This window comes from Miniopterus schreibersii (assembly GCF_964146895.1).
Source record: "Miniopterus schreibersii genome assembly, chromosome: 2".
NCBI classification, from domain to species: domain Eukaryota; kingdom Metazoa; phylum Chordata; class Mammalia; order Chiroptera; family Miniopteridae; genus Miniopterus; species Miniopterus schreibersii.
In genome coordinates, this window is record NC_138102.1 from 62,974,084 (window position 1) to 62,988,639 (window position 14,556).

Genomic DNA, 14,556 nt, shown 5'->3' on the forward strand with positions numbered 1-14,556 from the left:
ACTCCTATTGATTATGACCTACACATTAAAGAAGGAATCTTCTCAGGAACCCAGAATCTTATAGGGAATTATTATCTTGTCAATAAGCAAATGAAAGCATGACCATTTCAGAATACAAAACAATATCTAGACTTAATATGAGTGATAGCTCTAATTGTATTTTAGAGATCACCTATTTTTTTTAATACACACATTTATTGCATCTTTAAAATGTCACAAATAAGTCTGAGGAATCATCTAGCATCTTGCTGTTTCTGTAGCTGGACAACTTGGATCTTATTCATCAGCCTGCTGAACTGTTCATTTTTCAGAAATATAGGTAGCATACAAAATTTTTCTGTTACCTTGTTTTTAACTGTTGTGGCTTTCTGAATCAAAGCAGCTGAATTTGATACAAGTTCAATGTCATTTCTTTCAAGAATTAACTCATCTTTCTGAGCTTGAGATACTGAATAAGCAATGCCAGATCTCATCTGCACCCTGCGGATGTATTTTTCACCCAAGAAATTTCTGATTTCAACAAGAGAAGCATTCTCCTGAATAATGACATTGATGGGGAAGTGAGTATACACAGACCTCATCTTGTAACAGAAGCCCAGTGTGACACCCTTGATCATGTTCTGTACATGACTTCAGATAGTCCAAATGGTAGTCAGCTCCTATTTCCTCACCATGAGTCAAACCAGAGACTCTTGTTTTTCTTTCCAAAGAGACTGAGTTCTACATTGATGTGATTGAAGCCCCTCTGCAGGGTGCCTCTGGGACCCTTCACAATAACTGCATCACTTCAGAACACTGTGGACATTTTCTGAGATGTCGACAGTCTGATTGCTGAGAATGTTCTTCCTCTCGCAGTAGAGCTGGATAAAAGAGCTAGAGATCACCTGTTTCAATAGCCTCACACTACAAACAAGGAAATTGAGCTAGTGAGGTCAGAGGGCTCAATAATGGCCGACCATAGACTCCATGTTCTCAAATATCTCCTCAATTATAATATGTCCTTCACCTGTAATGTTTATTTTCTTCCTACGGACCCCCACTCCTCTACCTGGTGAGTTTTTTCCATTATCCAATATTCAAATAAAATGTTCTGGTGTGGGGGGCATTCCCATTACCATGCCTGTTCTCACTCACTGTTACCATTACATTGGTCCTTGCCATGTACATGTGTAAGTCCAAAATTCTAATAGAAAAACACTTAAGCCTATTGCAATCAATTTTTTAAATGACTAGTTGTGAAATCTGCTTGGATAGTAACAATATACCTTATTAAGAATTGAATCTGTTTGCCTGACACAGAGGCCACACAAGAAATGCTCCTTAGTGACTGACACAGGAACATACATGCCCAAGTGTGATGGCTTAAATACAAAAATCCATTCTTCAATGGACAAGATAAGCTTCTGGTTGAATTATGTAAAATGCAACAGAGGCAACCAGAGGTTGTTCTTGGATTGAACACCATTCCTGCTCTTTCACAGGCTTGGGTGATACACAAAACTTATTTTTCCAGGGTTTCAAAGAAAGACAGCTTTCTTGACAATTGGGCAGATATAAGAAGACCCCATATAGAAGGAAAGCCACATCTTACTAGCATCTAGTTTCTGAACAGGCAACGTGCACTGGAAATTGGCAGCAAAATAGATACAGAGATATAAAGTCATCAACCAAGATTGAAATAGGAGGAATCAGAGATTGTGAATTCTATGTAGTCAGGCTATTACCCCTGCTACAATAAAATGAACAGATAGGTAGAAACTAGCAGGGACACAGAAATGTGTCAGGGGTAATGTAGTGTCAGGGTTAAAAAAGGAGCCTGAGAAATAGATCACAAACAGAGAGATTTCTGCTAGGCATACTGTCTAAACCGTTCACTGGAACCTTCCTGTTGTCCCATAGAATATCACCTTAGGAACTTCACACATGTAGTTACTTTTCCCAGGGACCCCATCCAAAAACTCCTCCCAGTTTGGGTGAACTTCCCCATCTCATCCTTTTGATGCTCATCTAAACTTTCACTACCGTCCTTACACTAAAGTTACACAAACAGGCTTTTAGTTAAATGGGAATATTACTGAGCTTTTACTATTGTTGGGTCTCATATTTCTCCATGTCTTCTAAACAGAGACATTGTTGGGTTTTGTTCTAGATTATCCTTTTTAAGGATGTTTATAAAGCAATCAATGTTAATATACAGACATAGTGTCTCACTCCGGAGAAGTGAATAGATTTGTTTGCTGTCCTGGGTAATAAAGCAAATGTCTTCCTCTGGGACAAAGGCTGAGCAGATTTGCTTGAAGACAGTTAGAGGTTAGTGGTTCCCTAAGATCAAAGTTCCTCAGCTGGGACACAGACCCACTATTTGTGCACAATAAACCTAGGCTGCTCCAGATCATCTCCATGGGATTTGGGGGGCAAGAGGAACCAAGGGCAAACTTGAAATATATGGTTCCTGCTGCACAGTGTAATAAAGTCCTTTGTCTCTGACCCAAAAATCTCATGACTTCTACCAGCATCTACACGGAAGACTGACATATAAGCTTTCAAGCAGAGTAATCTCTCTTACTCTTCACAGTTCTTCTTTTTTAAAATATTTATCTTTATTGTTGGAATTATTATGATGTCCTCTTTTTTCCCCCAATGACCTCTTCTACCCTGTACCTGCCCCACCCCCATTCCAGGCCTTCACAGTTTTGACAATTATACATGCAACATAATTCCAGCGTTATGAATACAATGATGAGTGACCACTATGCCCTTGCCCTAATGAAGTTGGTATTTTATAGAGGGAGAAAAACAAAAATCCATGTAAATAATAAAAAACATGATAGCCACAGTTCTACATAAGTGTTGTAATGGAAGGCAACAGAGGGCTGTGAGAGAGAATAATTACCAATATAGAGGGTAAAATAGTGAGAAAAAGTAACTCTGAATAAGTGAATTAAGCTGGAACATAATTATAAGATAGAGCCTTTCACTAGAACTATGAGAGAGGAGTGTTCTAGGTAAACAGTGCATCAAAAGGATTCCAAGCTGAGTTTGATGTCAAAAGACCAACATGCGTAGAATGAAGAGACAGCAAGGGCAAAGTTGTTTGAAAACTGTGTATGAGAGCTTGTTAAGGTTGATAGTATATAACGAGTTCTTGAAGAATTTGGTAAAAAAAAAAAAAGAATTTTCTAAATAAAATTGGACTTTTTCAGAAGGGGAATAAAGTAGCTAGCCATGGGAAGTACTGATACTTGATTTATGTTTTAAAAAGATAAGTCAGACTCTAGTAGGTAAATATATTTGAAGAGGTTAAGTGGAATCAGAGAAACAGGGTAAAAACAATAGAATTCAGGGGGCTATAATTAAGACAACAGACAACAGATGGGAGTATATTGTAGTAGGCAATGGAGATACAGAGAAACAGAAATAATCAAAATATATTTCAGAAGTAGAGCTGACAGTTCAGTGTGAATGGTGAGCAAAAGGGAAGGAAAACTGATGTCTAGATTATTGGCAAAACCATCTGTATTCATTTTCATTCCTCCCTCCCACTCTTCCTTCCTTAGCATTTATTAAGGGTCATGTGAATGTCAGGTGCTCTTTTAGAGCATGGACTACAACAGTGAACAAAATACAGTCCCTGACATCAAGCAATTTGCATTCCAATGGGAGGTAGCAAAAATTGATAAATCAAAATATTACAGTGTTTTGAGAAATTATGCAATGTAAGGAAGTGACAGGCCCCACTGTGGAAAATGAGAGGGTCAGAGGACAGATGAAAAGGATTCTCTTTAGATAGTGTGGTTAGGAATGGCTTTTGCTGAGATGACATCTGAGAAGAAACCTACACGAAGGGGGTGAATGAGCCAGGTAGATATTGGCATGATATTTCGGTCTTTCAGGCAGAAAGGGAAAGTATTAAGGTCTTGGGGCAAGGAGGTTCAAGGAGTATGGTTTCATTTGCATTAGTGTTTCTGGTTCTAATTCCTGAGCTAGTTTTTCCTCTCTTCTCAAACGTCTAAATAAAGCATTAAACAAATAGAGTCAGGCGCATCTTGCTAATCATGAGTTCCTCCCAGCAGGGCACCTGGCATAGGTTTGGTTTCCAACAATCAGTTGCTCCCAAATTAATACTTCTCTGGCGACAGCAGTGTTTTCATTAGAAAAGAAACAGTCTCACAGAATACTGTTTACTTAAACTGAGACTCACTCATAAATAATTTATTTTTCCTGGCCTCTGTCCACTCTTCTGTGAACTGCTGCTTGCCTTGATCTCTCAGAGAGGATTCAGCACATTCTTGTTCAGCTGAATCTTTGCCACCTGCATACAAACTTGCCTCAACTTAGCCCATCCTAAAACAATGAGGACAACTTTAAAGCCCACTTGGCTCCAGTGTGCCTCCTCCAGATGTCGCCCCATTTTGTATGATACCCTTCAGAGGAAAGCAGTCAAAAGGGTTGTGTATAGTCACTCCTTCCTCTTGTCCTATTTGTTCTTTTTATTTTCCTTTATTTTATATTTTATTTTATTACTTTTCCCCCATCACCATTTATCCCCCTAATATGCTCTTCCAACTCCAGTGTAATGCAAATGACTAAGCCAACTGTAGTGCCAAGGATCAAGGCCAGGGAGGGTCACACTAGATCCGGGGACAGCCCAAAGGAAAAACTGAAGAGCCGAAGGAGGGTGAGACATTTCCTTCACTCAGCTGATGGCAGGGCTGACGTACAGAGGAACAAACCGTCTTCCTCTTACTGGGCATACAGGGGGGCCACACCAAGCCCCCCGAGGGCAAAAACCACCCAGGGGAACAAACCACACCTCTGAATGTCCTGGGCCAGTCTTATGGGACCCAGGACAATAGTGGCTCTCAGCCAGCATGCGTCAGACCTTAGTCAGCTAGCAGGGCATCTGCTATGACTGTGCTGTGTCATGTTCACATCACTGGGGCCTTGGCCAGGGGAAGGTGGCAAGAAAGCCTAAGGGTTTCCACTTTCCCTACCTCCACCAGTCCCCCTTCCCCCCGAAATCACCACACTGTTGTCCGTAGTGTCCATGAGTTCTTTCTTTTTTCTTTTTGCTCAATCCCCTCCTTCCCCCAACCAGAGCCTTCTGAGTCTGTCCCTATTTTGCTATTTGTTTATTGTGAACATTGTCAATTAGCCTTCCCTCTCTTTTCCTGATCAGTATTGGATTTCATTACTCTTTTAAAAGAAGTAGCTTTAACTTTAATGTATGTTTTATCTCTTCTTAATTAATGTCTGCTCTTCTAATAATAAAGGCTAACCGCAAAGACCTTAGCAATATCCTGGTGCCCTGCATCCTTGATATATTTACTCATTCGATTCTCACCACAACTCTGTGAGGCGGGTGCTATGAGTATCCCCCATACATTATAAATGAGGAAAAATAAAGAGCTTAAGTTACTTTCAAGGTCAAATACTGTGACGAGAGAAAGCAGAGATTCCCATGCAGTCACTCTGGCGTCAGAGACAGCACCTCTTTATTAAGGCTGACCTTGTACTTCCTCTGGGTTTATTCTTTAGCTTTTGTTTTTTAACCTTTAAAGTTGTTAGATGCTTAGCTAATTAGATTGAGCCTTTTTCTTCTATTTTCCTAATATAAAATGTAAGGCTACGTAGTCTCAACTAAGTTACACTTCACTTACATTACACAAGTTTTTCTAATATCCACTTATATTTTCTCTGCCATCTACCAATTATTCAGAACAACGCTGCTAAATTTCTAAACTCACAGCCCTTTCCTGATTATGCTGCTTGTTGCTAGATGTCTAACTTGACAGAGCTGTCAGACAATGCTTGTAAAACTGGTTGCAGTTTGCTTTGTAGCTCGGATGATGTCAATTTTCACAAATGTTTGTGTATGTTTGAAGCTGCTGAATCTTTACTGTTGGGTGCGATGCCTTCCATGTGCTCATTATATCTAGTTTAGTGAATGTGTTGTTCAAATCTCCCGGCCTGTTTGATCTCTCAATTGTTGTGGCAGTTAACTAAAATATTCAAATAGAGGTGTATACTTTCTATTTCTTTTTGTGGTTTTACAAACATTTACATTCTATGTTTTTGTAATCATTTTATAAAGTGTATACCAGTAAATAATTTTTATGTAATCTAGATGAATTGCATTTTTTATCACTACACAATAACACATTGCCTTTAATAATGTGGGGTTTTTTCCCCACTATAGATTATTTTAGCTTATGTTACCATAATTACATAGGTTTTCTTTTGGTTATTATTTTCTTTTTTTTTAAATTTTTACTCCTAAAATTTGTATTTTTGTGATTATTTTTACCATCTTATTTTATGCTTTTATTTACCTCAGTTATTGTGTTTCCCTTTTCCTCTCATTTCTTGACTTCGTTTGGATTGAACATTTTCTTTTTCTCATTGTCTTTCCTGCACTATCTAGAAAGGAATAAACTCAATTTTTATTTTGTTATCCTATAAATTATGAACATCTACAGTTAACATATCAAATGTTCAAACCCATCCATATGTCAACCTCCCTGATAATACAAGGACTTTAAAACTTTAATATCAATAAGCTCTTAATGATTTTTATTGTATTGTTGTGGGGTTTTTTGCTTGTTTCTTTTATAAATTCCACAGGACATTCTTATTTTATTGCTTCAGACATGTTCACATATGAAACACTTTCTTTGCTTTTTACTCCTCCTTGCAAGTCAAAATTTCCATTTGTGATCACTTGCATTCTGTCTAAATGAATTCTTTAAAAATATCCTTTAGAAGGGTGTGCTAGACAAAATCGCTCATATATTTCATGAAATGTTCTTTTTGAATATTTTCACTGGGTAAAATATTCTAGTTTCAGTTCAATGTAAACTAATCAGACTCCCACACTTACTTTCGATCCAGCTTATTATTTTCATACCAATTCTCCCCATCTCATGTGTGTTTATTTGTGTATTTTCTCTCCCTCCCCACACCTATTAGAATCTGAACTCCAAGAGGGAAGAAACAGTATGTTTTCTTTACTAGTGATTTTCCAGGAACTTATATAGTCTCCTAACTGTGATGAGCCCTTCAAGAATATTTATTTTAAAATTAAATCTTGAATTAGGAATCATTGGGTTTATAAAGGATGTTAATCTTTGCCATGAATACAAGAATTTGATTCGTAAACATTTTCCTGGGAGTTCAAGAGATTTCCTTTAAAACATTTATTTATAATTTGTATTTTATTTTCCAGGATAACATATTTTTTGATTGACCATTTGTTTGGTTCTTATATCTGAGTACCGCACAGAATTTCCTGACTTGCCAGTTTAACTGCCTATAATACACTGTACTACTGTATTGCAGGTGTGTTTCTATTAGCTCAAATATAACTTCCAAGAAGAAATACCACAGACTGTTAATGTGTGACTGACTAGTAATTTTACTTAAACTATAATTAGCATTATCGAGAGGCTCATTCGGGACCAAGAACTATGACAGAGCACCAGGACCTTGGTCATGCATTAGATATTGTGACAAGAGTGCCATAGGAAATGTGGTTAAGCACAGGACAGATTTTGAGAAAAGCCAATAAATGTGATTTAGTATTTGGCTTTTCTTTTTTCTTTCTTACATGAAAAAAAAAAGTATTAAAACTATAAGTATAATAAAAGATGTTGTAATATGTTCTTTAAAATTACAGACAAAAAATATCCAAAATATTTATAAAACCATACATGCATACCTACTAAATAATGGCTATCATTTAAGTATAAAATTTCATAATTAAAGGTACTGCAGAGATTTACACAGTTATGCCCTTAACATGGAGAAAAAAAGAATAGTAATACTTCATTTTGCGGGTGTGAAGTATTTACAATGTGTGCTTTTACTACATGGATACATTGATAATTTCTCAACCTTCTGCACTGATAGATTGAATAGAAATAACTGAAATGTAATCAAGTTTAGAATAGAAGCTTAGAAGTCCTGATTAAACTTGTTGCAATTAAAGCAGAGAACAGATGATACATTCAGCTGAGATTTTTTTTTAAAAAAAAGACTTTTTAATAAAGGGACTATTTACAGAAGTGTTAGCAGGATTGAGAGAGCCAACAGACAATACTGTGTCACACATTCATTCCCAACAGCGGGAAGACAGTATCCCATGCAGGTCCCATGGGCAGGTACAAGAAACTGTTACTAGAATTTTGCTGAGAGCAAACACCTTAGAAAAAGGATTGCCAGACAAACTGCGCGGCAGAAGAGAAGGAACAAAAGAATTAATGATCCCCAGTACTCTTTCTCCCCGCACTCTGATCTCTTGTGGTAACTCAGACTGGTACAACCCCCCGGGAACAGCGTGCGAGGAGGCTGGGGAGGCCCTCCCTGGAGAAAGATCTGTCTGGGCACAGAGTAGGGTAAATGAGTCGGAGTGGAGGGTGGTGAGGGAGTTTGAGAAAAAGAAAATAGCCAATAGGTTGCCCTCTGACTTATTAAATAAACAAGAGAATTACACAGATGAGTCTCTCTGGGGTCTGGACAATTATGTGATCTTGTTGCTTTTATAGCCTAAATTATTTCTCGTTAGAACTGTAGCAATATGCCCTGAATGACCATCCACATGTGTTAGACAAGTAGGTGTTATGAAAAGAGTGCTGCGGAAGTGTCCTTTGTGTCCTTCCCTGATCACATAACCTTCCCTCCTGCTTGAAAATAGCCATTATCCTAATTTCTTGGTAAACATGCCTTTGGTCTCCTTTTATTTTTATTACCTATGTATACACCATTGCCTATACTTTAGCTTTATCCGAATGGAAACGTTTATATATTTTCTTTTACTGTTTTGTTTTTTCATAGCACCTTTATTGAGATATAACTTTCACTTCATAAAATTCACCCTTTTAAAGTACCTGATTCAGTGGTTTTAGTATATTCATTGAGTTGTGCTGGACTGACCAGGGGAAAGAGAGAAGCTCAAATCAGTAAAATCAGATAGGAACAGGGCACAACTGATATTCATTTTACAGCAATAAAAATGATAAGGGGATGCAATAAACAATGATTTTTTCCATTCACCAGATGATGGACATTTAGAGCTATTTTCACTTTTGGGCTATTATGAATAATGCTTCTGTGAACATTCATTTACAGGTTTGTGGGTGTTTTGTTTTGTTTTTTTGTGGACATATATTTTCACTTCTCGTAGCTAGATACCTATGATCAAATTGGAAATGATGGGTCATATAGTAACTCTGGCTTTAGCTTTTTGAGACTCCATCATTGAAGCCCTGTGGGCATGAGATTTAATGGGCATTTTAAAATTCACTAATTCTGTCTCTCTTCTTGATCTACATTTTTTATTACTTTTAGAGTCAATTTCAATAATTTGTGCTTTCCAGAAATTATTTCATATCAACTAAGTTATCTAAATGCTATAGACTCCACCATGCAATTATATACATATTGTTTTATACAACTGCTTTTTAAATCAGATGAAATATATTATGAGAAGAAGTATGCACTTTTATTGGCTTTTTTTTTTTTTTAATTAGCCTTACCAGTGCTCTTAATTTTTTGGCATAGGTTTGAATTAGTGTCTGGGTAATTTCCTTTTACATAAAGAACTCTTTTTAGTATTTCTTATAAGAATGATCTGCTAGATATGAAATCTCTGCTTTTGTCTATGAAAGTTTTTGTTTCATATTCATTTCTGAAAGATAACTTTGCTGAATACGAATCCTGACTTTTGTATGTGTTTGTTTATGGCATCACACTACCTTCTGGCCTCCGCTGTTTCTGACAGTTAATTTTATTGAAGTTCCCTTGTATATGATTATTACAAGGACTTGCTGCTTTCAAGGTGTTCTTGAAAATCTTTTTCTTTCATTAGTTTTACTATGATATATCTGAGTGTAGATTTCTTTCTTTTTATCCTACTTACAGTTGGTTGAGATTCTTGAATGTCAGGTTTTTGGGAAACATTCAGTCACTATGTTTTTGTTTTAAATTATTTTTCTCTCATCTCACTCCCCAGAAAGTATAACCCTGGGCATATGACAGTCATCCAGTGATGACACTGGCTTTAGCACGGCTATCTTTGGGGACCTCTTTCCCCATCTCTTAGATAAGCTATAAGCCTTTCTTAGTATCATACCAACAGTTGGCTTCAATTGCTGGCTGATTGCTCTATTGTTTTTGACAATGCCCTGGGGCGCAAATTGTACACATTGTGATCCAATTAAATTAAGGCCTCCTTTCAAGGGTGGGTTTGAGGCAAACCTAGGACGCTTCTTAGCTGTATCTTTCCTTGATTCTTTCCAGTAACGACCTACAGTTTAGCCTGTTCTCATGGAGCTACTAGCTTCCTGTTAATTGTTTAACAAATACAGGCAGTTCCCTTGGGGAGAGTTTCGGAGCTCCCTGTTCTTGTGGCCAGTCCCTCACCTTAGGCTAAATTTCTGCACCACTGCTCCAGCCCAGCAGATGTGGATAGTCACCTGCCTCTCTTGGAGCGATACCCACCCCCCCCCCCCAGCCCTTAAATTTATGGAGCTTGGAAGAGGAAGAGATGGTAACCTTTATTCTGCTCAGCTTACCTCTTTTGGTGTCAAACCTCTGCCATACAAGCAAACCAGGGCAAGGCGAGCGGCATTTCAGTATCCCCAACCTCCCACACATGGAGTAGAGCTTGTAGCCTACACCAGTGGACTAGGTGGGTAAAGGAGAGCCCTGAATCATGGGGCAGGTGTTAGGGGTAAATAAAAAATGCTGTCAGCCCGCCTCTCCTGGGGAGACAGCACTGCCCCTGGCTAAGCGCTGGGGAAGAAGCAGCCCTCTGTTTTTGCCACTAGCCATTCAAGTGGAGCGTCCCTCGTGTTGAGCTGGGGAGGTGCACGTAGAGTGGGGTGGATAGTGACAAGTGCCACACACTTGCTATTCTGCCCAAGATTCAGTAGATGCCCTTAAAGAAATGTTTCCACATTTGCTGTATGTCCACAGGATAATTTTTAGAAACTTTAGATAACTTTCATTTTCATCAGTTATGGTTGTTTTGAAAGAGAGTCCGCAGTGCCACTCAGGAAACTCTGTATCTGCAAGTGACTGTCTTCCTTTCCTCAGCAATGACTGCATTCACCTATACTGATAAATGTGGTATGTATTGTTCATTAATTGTTATTGCCTTACATTACTCCATTTTATGACTGCATGACAATTCTTTTTTCCTGATCTAATACTGATGGACTTTTGCAATACAATAAATGCTGCTATGAAGACTACTGTAAATATCCTTTTGTGTACAACTACAAAACTCCATGTTATATGTCTAGAATTGCAATAGCTGGATAATATGAGAATAATCAGCTCTTATTTCCTAATGACAAATTGTTTTCAAAATACACTTTCAATAGCAGTGTTCAAGAGAGTTCAGGATGAAACCCTATCCTTGACATAATTCACTATAAGTCACTTGCAATTTTTGTCTATACCTTTGAGGTTTCATTTCCTGATTATTAAGAAAATTGAATGTTTTCTTGTGTGTTTATTGACCATGTATATTGCCTACTTGTTAAAGTATAAAAATTTTGTGCCCATATTTCTGTTGTTTTATTTGTGCTTATATTAGTGATGTGAAAATTTTTTTAACATTCTGGAAATTATTAGTATTTTTTCTAATATCGATGCTCAATTTTTAGAAATTTGCAAATATTTACTTGAAGTTTCTGGCTGGTCATTATATTTCTTAAGTATATCTTGATGAAGAGAAGATATTAAGCTTAGTATAACTGAATTTATCGTTTTCCCATGAGAGTCTGTGCACTATCCACAGAGCTCTTCCATTTCTTACCACAGGTAGTGCTTTGTCCACTGTGCTCATCAAATGCAAAGTATCAAACTTAGGGCTCTTCCATTTCTCACCACAGGCTCCGCTCCATCCATGCATTCTGCATCACAGGAGTGGTCCATCTGCGGTGCTTTCTCATTGATCTCCACAGATACCTCTTCTGTAGTGCTCCTGCACTCATGACCACAGGCTCCACCTATACCGGTCTCCCATGGTTCACCACAGGCCCTGATCCCCCCTCAGTGTCCCTCCACTCTCCACCACAGGCCCTGCTCCCCCCGCAGTGTCCCTCTACTCTCTACCACAGGCCCTGATCTCCTGCAGTGTCCCTCCACTCTCCACCACAGACCCTGATCCTCTGCAGTGTCCCTCCACTCTCCACCACAGGCCCTGATCCCCCCTCAGTGTCCCTCCACTCTCCACCACAGGCCCTGATCCCCCCTCAGTGTCCCTCCACTCTCCACCACAGGCCCTGCTCTGTCTGTATCACCGTTTCATTCTTCACCATGGTCAGTGCCTCGCCCTTACTGCTCTTCTAGTCATTACCTTCCACAGTGTTTTTTGATTCCTTGCGACAGGCTCTGCTCCATTCCTAATGTTTTTCTCTTTTCCCCCAGCTCAGTGCTTCATTCAGCGTTTCTCCATTCCCTACAACAGGCCATGGTTCTTTGGTCATGCTCGTCTGTTCTTCTCTGCAGACAGTGCTCCTTTCGTAATACTCTTCGGATTTTCACATAAGCACTACTCCATCTATAAAGCTCTTCTCCAACTTTCACAAATGACCCAAATTTCTCCTCAGTATGGGCCCTCCCTCCTGTTTTTCAGTATCTTTCTTTCATTATTTTATTATCTAATTCCTAGGTCTCTTTGTTTTCAAACACAACGATCATTCTTATGAAAGACCTTTTTGAACCCACAATGTAAACTTCATCATCCATTTATTTTCTCCCTTGTTGGCTGTAGTATTTTTATAAAATCCTAACTTTGCCTTGTTTTATATCATTTAATATTTTAGAAATTGGACTATGTATTTCATGGAATGTTGGACATGTGAATGCAATTTTTTCTAATGTTGAACACAGTGCCAAATAATTGATAATGAGTAATTATTTTTAAAATGAGTGGGCAAATGAATAAGAGAATAAATATTATTTCAAGCATATCCTCATATCTAACTTTTGTTTATTTTAAAAGGGCAAGCATTTTTAACAATTTGAACTTACATTACCATCATGTGCCATATAATGTCATTTCGGTCAATGACAGACCACATATATGATGGTGATTCCATAAAATTTTAATGGAGCTAACAAATATCTATTGCCTAGTAACATCCTAGCCATTGAAATGTCATAGCACAACACATTTCTCAGGTGTCTGTGGGGATACTGGTGTAAATAAACCTACTGTGCTGCCAGTTATATAAAAGTATAATACATATAATTATGTATAGCACATAATACTTGATAATGATAACAAACGACTATATTACTGGTTTATGTATTTACTATGCTATACTTTTTGTCATTGTATTATTGTGTACTCTTTCTACTTATAAAAAAGAAGCTTGCTGAAAAACAGTATGTTGTTACACCATCAGCAGCCTCCTATATCTCCTGTTTACCATGTTTCTTGATCACATTATTTGTCTTATGCTTGATTTAAAGTTGTGAAGTTTTTTTTTTTTGGAGAGTAACATGCCTGTAGCCTAGAAGCAACAGCTATACCATATAGCCAGGGGTGGGTAATAGGCTATACCATCCAGGTTTTAAAAATACACTATGTTGTTCGTACAACAACAAAAATTGCCTACTGACACATTTCTCAGAATATATCATTGTCTTATAAAGTGGTGTATAACTACACTTACATGTATTTTCACTTGGCAATCTTTCAATATAGAGCTAAGTCCTTTTTGTTGATAACTATTTTCATTCCATATCACTTTTTTCCCCACTTATGATTTATCAATTTCTTTTTAGATAGATCTATAATTTAAATACATTTCCTTGGCATTCTTATAATGGAATTATTCAAAAAATTACAATGCATTTTCTCATTTACAGTTATCCACATTGAATATGAAATTATCTTTTGTGGCTTGTTTGTACTGTATTCATCACCTTCATTGCAAACCTTAGATGTATATAATATTTAATTTATATAACAAATTCAGTTTCATGAACTCATTTGGGAACAAACAAGATAGACCCTTGTTAAGCACTCAATTCAACAAGGAGAATATGAAGTATGGGGTAGAGTAGAGCATTATTAACAGCTCTTGTACATATATATCATGTTCTAGGAACCAGTAGATTTACAGACTGTGAAGAATAACAGTTAATATAGTAATTCAGTGAACTGCAGGTCAGTTAACAAACTTCTACTATTTCCCCTCAAAAGACATTTTATTCAATAGGTTATGGAGACATTTCAAACTTATAAAGATATAAAGCAGGAAATACATATCATAAGTAGTTATATAAACATGTCAGCCTTTAATAGACACAACTCTGAAATTTTTCAATGATGATAGTATATCAGTACACTAACAGGAAAGAACTATCCTCTGACATTTCTGTGATTTTAGCCAAAATACTATTCATATCATTGAGTTGTATGTCTTCACTATCAAAGGACAGACTCAACAGGCACTAGATCCCTGCTAAAGTGAATCCTAACCCATAAGATTGGCCTCTGCACAACAGTTCCTCCACTGTAGTCACGTTCGGTCCTCA

At 37.6% G+C, this 14,556-nt stretch overlaps 1 pseudogene across 1 annotated transcript; it reads right to left on the reverse strand.

The window, feature by feature from the left end:
• Nucleotides 1-233: 233 nt before the first annotated feature.
• On the reverse strand, nt 234-11,940 carry LOC308552427 (large ribosomal subunit protein uL6 pseudogene; annotated as a pseudogene). The gene is made up of 3 exons: nt 11,893-11,940; nt 1,908-2,032; nt 234-903 (listed from the first exon to the last, which is right to left on the reverse strand). The product of its transcript is annotated as a large ribosomal subunit protein uL6 pseudogene (transcript).
• Between the last annotated feature and the right edge of the window lie 2,616 nt (nt 11,941-14,556).